The sequence below is a fragment of the Hibiscus syriacus genome, unplaced genomic scaffold (genome assembly GCF_006381635.1).
Source record: "Hibiscus syriacus cultivar Baekdansim isolate YM2019G1 unplaced genomic scaffold, ASM638163v2 tig00111794_pilon, whole genome shotgun sequence".
Lineage (NCBI taxonomy): Eukaryota > Viridiplantae > Streptophyta > Magnoliopsida > Malvales > Malvaceae > Hibiscus > Hibiscus syriacus.
Genome location: NW_024063180.1, coordinates 252,689 through 261,194, shown reverse-complemented (window position 1 = coordinate 261,194; position 8,506 = coordinate 252,689). Strand labels below are relative to the sequence as shown.

The 8,506-nt window shown below is 31.9% G+C and overlaps 1 pseudogene; it reads right to left on the bottom strand.

Annotated features, from left to right (window-relative positions):
- Positions 1-2,833: 2,833 nt before the first annotated feature.
- Positions 2,834-3,807, bottom strand: LOC120170799 (annotated as a pseudogene).
- Between the last annotated feature and the right edge of the window lie 4,699 nt (positions 3,808-8,506).

The following is an 8,506-nucleotide window of genomic DNA, read 5'->3' as shown; positions in this document are numbered from 1 at the left end:
TTGATATTCATAAGGAAAGCTGACGCAGTCGTTTTTATCGTCAAAATAATTTTTCTTTTCAATTAAAAAATAAAGGAAATTTAACGTGATAAAAGAGAAGTAAGAGTCGATCCCACAGACATTAAGGAAACTTCCTGATTTATTCATGCTTTGTTTAATCTTGGAGCCAAGAAGTTGATAGAGTATAATTTGAATAATTGTGGGGATTCATAGATGGAGAGAAATAAAATAAAAGAAAGAAAAATAAAAAGATTTCAAAGAAGATTAAAAAGATATTTAAAAAGAAAGTTTAAAACAAAATTTAATATGGTAAAATCAACCTTAGGCTTTCGTTTTGACTCAATTTCCTTCGAATCATCAAATTAGATTTTTCCTTCGGGATTCACATCGGTTATTTTGTCTACAAGGGCAATCATTGTGACTCTTTTTTGTATACCGAATACCCAATGCAATCTTTGATTCCGACTTCGGAAATTGATCTGATCAACATCAATTGTCATAGATCAATAACTGTTTAAGTTCGTGAAGACAGACTCGGATTGTTGTTTCAATAACTACTAATTCCGATCTCAATTCCTTTTTAGCAAGGCAATCTTGCAAAATGTGTTCCCAAGAAGTCGAATGTACTTTTAATAAGTCGATCATTCCTCCGACACATTTAATCGCAACATCTTGACTAAAATCAATCTTTGATTTTGAAAACTGTTTTGATTTTAAAAATAATCACAGAAATTGATAATATAATATGAAGTTATTGATGTATTTTTCAATTCTCACGTTGGAATTGAATCATCGCTTTAGCCCTCGGCTTGAAAGAAAATTAAAAAAAACTAGAATTAAAGAAAAATGATTTTTATTAAACTAAAAAAAAGATAATATCATTAGGCTTACCCCATGGGGTATTTATAGCTTTCTAAAAATCCTAAAAGATAATTCCTAAAAACAAGAGAATTCCTAAAAATAATTCTTAAAATATTTAAACTAAAATCCTAAAAACATGAGTTTAACTTGAATACGAATTTTAAAAACGCGAAAGACTCATTCGTCATTCTAGAAGTGTTGACTGGACCTTATAGAAGTTGCTGACTCATTGTCTCGCCAGATACATCATGCCTAGAGTCATGCCCACTAATTCATCCATAAATCTAGAAAAATTAAAAATTTCACGATTTCGTTGTTTTTAGCATAATTTTTTGAATTCAATGTCTTGTATCGAAAATGAATGAAAAGACTCAAATTAGCAACTAAGGGTGTGTTTGTTTGCCGTAATTGGAATTACAGAATTGGTTTTCCCCGAATTACCGTGTTTGTTTCACGTAATTCGTTTTCCAGAAAATGTTTTCCCGTGTTTGTTTCACGTAATTCGTTTTCCGAAAAATATTTTCCCGTGTTTGTTTTACGTAATTGATTTTCCGGAATGTAATTCATTTTCCTAGTAATAGAATTTCCTTTGTGTTTTCTGTAAAATGACTTACGGATTCATTTTCCGCAAGTCATTTTTTGAACTTTTCACTTCAAATAATAAATACTCAAAATAATTTTATTTTATGAATTTAATATTAATAAAATATTTTAATATCATTTTCATCAGAATATTATTTATTTATTAATATTTATAATAATAATATAATATTTTTAATATATATAAAATAATCAATATATTATAATAATATAAGATATTATTTTTATTTTAATAATATATAATAAAAAATTTATATATTTAATAATGAATAATATTATTTATATATTTAGATAATATTTTAATAAATATATTTAAAATATACTAATTAATATTTTTAAAATATAATATAAGACTATTACTTTAATAAATAATTTATAATATTTTATTTCACTAAAATATACAAAAATTATTATTTTTAATAATAAAAAGGTTTTATAATAAATAATATTATTTATTGTATTTAATATTTGTAATAAATAATTTTTTAAAAACTCTTCAACTAGTGAAAAAAAAAGTTTAAATAACATCTTCCAAACATCATAAAACATTTTCAAGATGTTTTTCAGAAAAATGTAATTCATTTTACGGAAAACATTTTCCGAAAAACGTTTTACAGAAATGTAATTCATTTTCCAGAATTCAAATTCCAATAATTCATTTTCCGAAAAACCAATTACACCCAAACAAACAGATCCTAAAATTATTTAATCAATGAGTAATTAATCATAAAATAATATATAATTTAAACACTAATCAAATTATCCCCACTTCTCTAATGCTTGTCTTCAAGCATTTCTCAATCAACATGCCAAAATTAATAGTTGTCATTCTATAACTCACATCATACTTTAATCATCCAATAAACCAAAATCATGACAATAAATTAAAATTAGAAAACAATCAAACATGTAACAAAACTAAGAAATAAGTTAAATTAAAACAAGACATTATGATAGCTCACTAATATCATGATGCAAGACTCAAAACTCTCACAAATGATTAACTCATTCCGCACAAGTTTTTAATGACAGAGAAACGTTCAAACCAGAACAAGTTAAAGCATTACCATAAGATTGTGATTAGATCTAATCTCCACTACTTTAAATAGAATAAAATGTAAAAGTCAAAAAGTCTTTAATCTAATTTGTAACGTGGTTAAAGTATGTATAGGGAAAAAAATCGAAAAGAAATGTTTAAAATACAAAAATAAGAGATTAAAATAATTAGAAATAATTCACGAATTAACATGAAACAAAATAAAAAATAAAACAAACAAAAAGAAAGATGAAAAGCAATTAAAACAATCAATTTTTCAATTTCTTTTTCTTTTCACTGGAACAATCCACGAACAATCAATTAGGAACAAAGGGCCATTCGAGAATTACAAAAGCAAGCAGAAAGGGAATAAAAAAGGTGTAAAGACTACCCTTTTTAAGATGCTCTCGCGTCCATTCCCTGCTGCCAAACGTAAACAAGTTCGTCCCAGCCAGCACTGGCCATAAGCCCATCGACGAGAACACTGAGATCGACCCCGACTGCAAATTCAGTATGGTTATCATACCTTCCTACAAGTGCATCTTCCACCATAAAATCCCACAAACAGACCGTCACATATCATACGAACAAGACACGAGCAAATTCCTCCTATGGGGCGAAAACTTAACTTTCCTAATAGCATAACCATGACCATTAAGAACCGAGACCGGCACCCTGTAGTTCCTAACATCCCAAATTTTAATACTCTTATCTACACTTGCAATAGCAATTAAACATTCATCGTATTTATTCCAATCACAGGACAATATTTCGTGTTCGTGACCCAGGATTATCATTGTCGAACCGGGTTCCCTAACGTCCCAGATTCTTACCGTCCAGTCACCAGAAGCCGAGGCAAAAACATCGGCGTGTATGGGGTTCCACGCGACGGAAAGTACGGAGGGAAGCGGGGCGGTCGAGGGTCCAGAGCTTGACGGAATCGTCCCAAGAAGCGGAGAGGAACGAATCGCAGCGCGTCGGGTTCTAATCGAGACCGTGGACTTCACGGGCGTGTTCTTTCATGGAGCGGACAGGGTTGGACTGAGGAAGGAGAGCGGTGTCGTAGACCTTGATAGATCCATCGGCTATGGCGGCGGCGAGGACGGAATCGTGGGATTCGGACCAGGCGACGTCGTGGACACCTTCAGCGGTGTCGAAGGCAATGAGCTCGTTGATGACGGGGCCGGTCGGGGCGAGATCGATGACGTGGACACGGCCGTTACCTACTATGCCGAAGTTTTGAGGAGTGGCTACGGCTAAACGGGACTCGTAAAATGGGGAGAACCGAACGGAGTTTTGAAAATGGGCATCGTTGTATTGACCGACGATCAAAGTGAAAGAATTTGGGTTTTCAACTCTGTTTTAAAAATCGGATCGGCCTGATAATCGTTGTTTAGTCCGATTCAATCTAAATCGGTTAAACAGCTATTAGTGAACCGACCAGAACCGTTAAATCGTTCGAACCGGACCGGCTGAAAAACGAAAAAACTGATATTTTTGTTTTTTTTTTTAAAATTTAAATCAAACAACGTCGTTTGTTAAACGAGCCAAGTCGAACTCGAGTATTGCTGAACTCGACTCGAACTTTAAAACTTTAAAAGTAAGCTCAACTCAACTCAAACTCACAAGCTAAAAATTATCAAGTTCAACTCAAACTCGAAATATAATATTGAAACTTGAACTCAAAAAGGCTTGAACTCAAAAAAAATTAGAAGCTCGATTGAAGCCTAAAATTCGAGCTTAATTGAAGTGAAAGAATAGTTCACTCAATGCTCACCAAAAGGCTCCATGATTTTGAATGTCAAATTACCTCTATTATTTATAGAACTTAGTTGTGATGCGCTTCTATGTTTCTTAGCAATGTGAGATTGTTTTGTTCTCATATTTTTTTCTTTAGACTTTTGAGATGTTCTTCTATGTTTCTTAGCCATGTGAGATTGTTTTTAAAAGAAATTAAACCAAACAATATCATTTTGTTATGATTTTTTTAACCCCAAATTTATTTTTTAATTATAGTTATATAATTATATTTATTATTTAATATGTTTTACCTTAAATATTATATTGTAGTTAATTTGAATCATTTTGTTTCACTTGATTTTATGGTTTTTAACTTATATATGTTATGAATTGCTTTAAATATGACTTGTGATATAAAAATTATTTTTTATTAAATATTTTTGGTATTTTTATTTAATTTTTTAAATAATTATGACGTCGACCGGTTCTTCCGACCGGTCAAACCGGTTCGACCGGTTGAACCAATGAACCGGTTCGACCGGTTGAACCAATGAACCGGTAACATGACCGATTCGTTAACCGGTCCAGTTCTGAAAACCATGGTTTTCAAGTAATTGGATGAGGTAAGCGATGGTTGCTTAAATACATCACAATTGTCGAACTCCTACGCCTCATGGAAGATTAATTGAATTCTTTAACGGGTTACTAAAAACAAAGGGTAAACTATGTAGATAGTCCCCTATGTTTTTGGTTTGATCGACTTTAGTCGAAAATTTAAAAATTAAAGATGAAATGGTCTGTAATGTTATCGATTCATTTGATTTTAGTCTACCAGCCATTAATTTTCGTTAACCATTTTGTTTAATTCCCTTTTGTTTAAGTATTAACATGGTTAAGAGACTAAAATCGAACGAGATTTAACAATTGAGAGACTAAAATCGAATAAATCGATAATGTTATGGACTAAAATCGAACAGATCGATAATATTAGGGACCATTCTCCCTTAATTTTTAAATTGGTGACCAAATTCAATCAAAATAAGAAAATAAGGGATTACTTGCATAGTTTACCAAAAATAATTCTACAATGGGCTCAAGTGAAGAAGACGAAGCAAATGGGTCAGATCGAGTGGGAAAATTTCCGGATTCAATATCTTATTGTAAAATGGGCTAGGCCCAGTAAATTGGAAATATTAATTAGGCTAATTTGATGGCTAATTCGGATTTAGTATATAAACTATTATTTCATTAATATTTGAAGAAAAAGTATTAGTTGTGTAGACACCAATTTTCGTCTTTATGCTATAGTTATAATTATATAATGTATATATTATCTATACATTATATCATTTACATCTCATTCTTTTTTTTAGGCCCAAAGCCATTACAACACTGGCCCAATAGTGATCCACTACAAAGCCCAGCAGAACGCTTAAGTGGTCCAGACTCAACTGCACACGCGACCCGAACCCGGGTTCAGTACCCGCAAAACGAACCCGAACCAGCCCCTCGACCCGATGCAAATTAGGGTTTATTTGGGAAACCCTAGTTGCTTTAGCCTCATCTCAACGTCGCATGGTCAACAGCCCACGCCTCACGTCTTTCTCTCTGATTCTTCCTGCGAACGTAACTCCATCACCAACGCCACGCGAAGAACAAGCAACCAAGCAACAAATAGAAGAACTTTAGTTCAAATAGGACTCAAAAGTGTAATCTAAAAATAATATATTTTAGACTATAAATACATGTAAAATCAACATGTAAAGTACATTTAGATATACAAGAAAATATACTGAGAGAAATTACACAAAATACAAGCAAAATTCGCAAGAAATATTAGATTGAAACCGATAAATTTTCGCAAAGTTTTCGAAAAGAAAAGGTAAAGTTTGTACCTTTTTCGCTTTAGATGCTTGCATGCGTGTTTTGTTCATCATTTTGGTTCGAATAGAACCCAAAAGGAAGGTTTTGCCAAGGACCAATGGGGTTATTTTCGATTTTTTTAGATCTATGCAACCCCATGGTTGTTTTAAAAAAATCATTCGGATATTTAAAAAGAGGAGGGGAAGGGCTTTTAAAAAAAATTCTTGTTTCGCCGCCGATGAACGACAGCCGGCGAGGCGGCGCGATCGGATTCTGGGTAAATCGAGAACCTAGGTGTGTTCTTCATGGATGAAGAACAGAGGAGAGAAAACGAAGGGTGTGATTTTGATTTGGGTTAGTTTGAAATGAAAATGAATGGGGCGTTTTAATTAGCATTTATAGTCGACCCATTTGGATCGACCCGACCCGAACGGATCCCCCTAGGGGATCCACGTGTTTTCAAGCAACCATGGGAATAATTCCCATTTGGCCCCTCGGCCTTTTGAAAGGTTCCATTGTGCCCCGAAACGCTTTGAAATTTGTCCCTTAATTTTTTTTCTTACAATTTGTCCTTTTTCATATTTTAATTTTCTTCTTTTTTTACATTTCATTATTTACGTATTTGTTTTATAATATTTTTTCACTTTCTTCCTAATACTTTAATTTTTATATACGTTTGTTATTATTATTATTTTATTATTTATTTTATTTATCTAGATGCTATACTTTATATATATATATATATATATATATATATATATTCCTTTTTATTATTAGTTTTATTTTATTTTATAGTCTATTTTTTCTTTCATTTTATTTTTTCTTTCATTTTATTTGTTATTATTTTATTTGTTATTGTTTTTTTATTTAATCCCATTGTTCTTTTCCTCTTCTGTTGTTTTTTCCTTTTGTTTTATTTTCATTTATTTTACCATTTTATCTTATTTGGTTTCATTTTTGTTTCTATCTTTATTCTATTTAGTGTATTACTTCCCCTTTTTTTATCGTTTTATTTCATTTAGTTATTTTCTATTTTATTATTATTATTTTGTTTTGTTTTTCATTTATGTTATCATTTTATGTTTATTGTTTTTTATTTTTACTTATTCTATTTTTTTTCCTTCTTTCCTTGTTTTGGCTTATTATTTTCACATTAACACACTTTCTGTCCTAATTTGATTACGTACTTCACTACAAATCTAATGTTTTTTTATCTTTTAAAGGTATTTCAATCAATCAGAGGTAAGTAATTTGGATCGTTATTTTACTTTTTTAATTTAAATTACAATTTTCTTAATTAAAGATAACTGAAAACTACGTAGTACCGAAATGGCAGTTCATGGGTGCTAGCCCTTCCTTGACTGTAACCGACTCTCGAATCCGACATTTTTTTGGTAAGACGCAGATCAGGTAAGAAATAAGATATCCGATCTACCCATTTGTTTTAAAATAAAAGATCGGTGACGACTCCTAATCCAATTTCCTAAGTTGACGCCCAATTCCGGGCCCAATCGAAAGACGGTCGTGACAGCTTGGCAACTCTGCTGGGGACAGGTAAGTGAATCAGGCCGAAATTAATTTTCGGTTGTCTTTTTGAGCGAAAATTACAAATTTAAGTTTTAATTTATTTATTCGATTCTAATTATTTATCTTTGATTATATTTCAAATAAATAGTTGTACTAACGTTTTTTCAATGATTTCAAATTTTTAAAAATTTTAATCTCAGTCTCTATACCCGAGCTCCGAACCCTTTTTAAGTGGGGGTGAAAGCGACGCCTTCGTGAGAATTTATTCTCCGTGCGGGCCTAGCAAGTAACCTTCGGGATTCATATACCTTATGTCTTCGTGTGAATTTATTCACCGTGCGGACATAAGGGAATGTCCTCTCGAGTTTAACGCAATGCACATAAGCTTGTAATGGGCTTAGGACTAAGGGTATGACAAGCCCAAGGATGCACCAGCAAGGAGAACTCAGTTACTTTCTTTAGAACCTAAACCGGGAGACTAAAAGGAGTTATAGCCCACCCCAAAACCTCATTCCAAACCTAGGCTATCTTGAGTTATTTCTTGATTTACTTTCTGTTCAAAGCATGCGAACTAGAAAGATATACGGTTAGGACTTGTTCAAAATTAACACGTGGGGTAGAGATCATGTCCGGGTAGGAATTAAAGCATGTGGGGTAGAACTTTTTATTTTCATTATTATTTTTTTCTATTATCCTTATCTTACTAACCTTTTTCCTTTAATTTTTATTTTCTTTTAATTTGTTTTTTTTAATCATTTACATTATTCAAAAGAGGTGTTGACCCACAAAAAATGTGTTCGTTAAACTTAAATGATTTATATTAATGGAAAATAGGGTTATAATTCAAGATATGAAAAGCTCAAAAGTCTAGCTATGGTC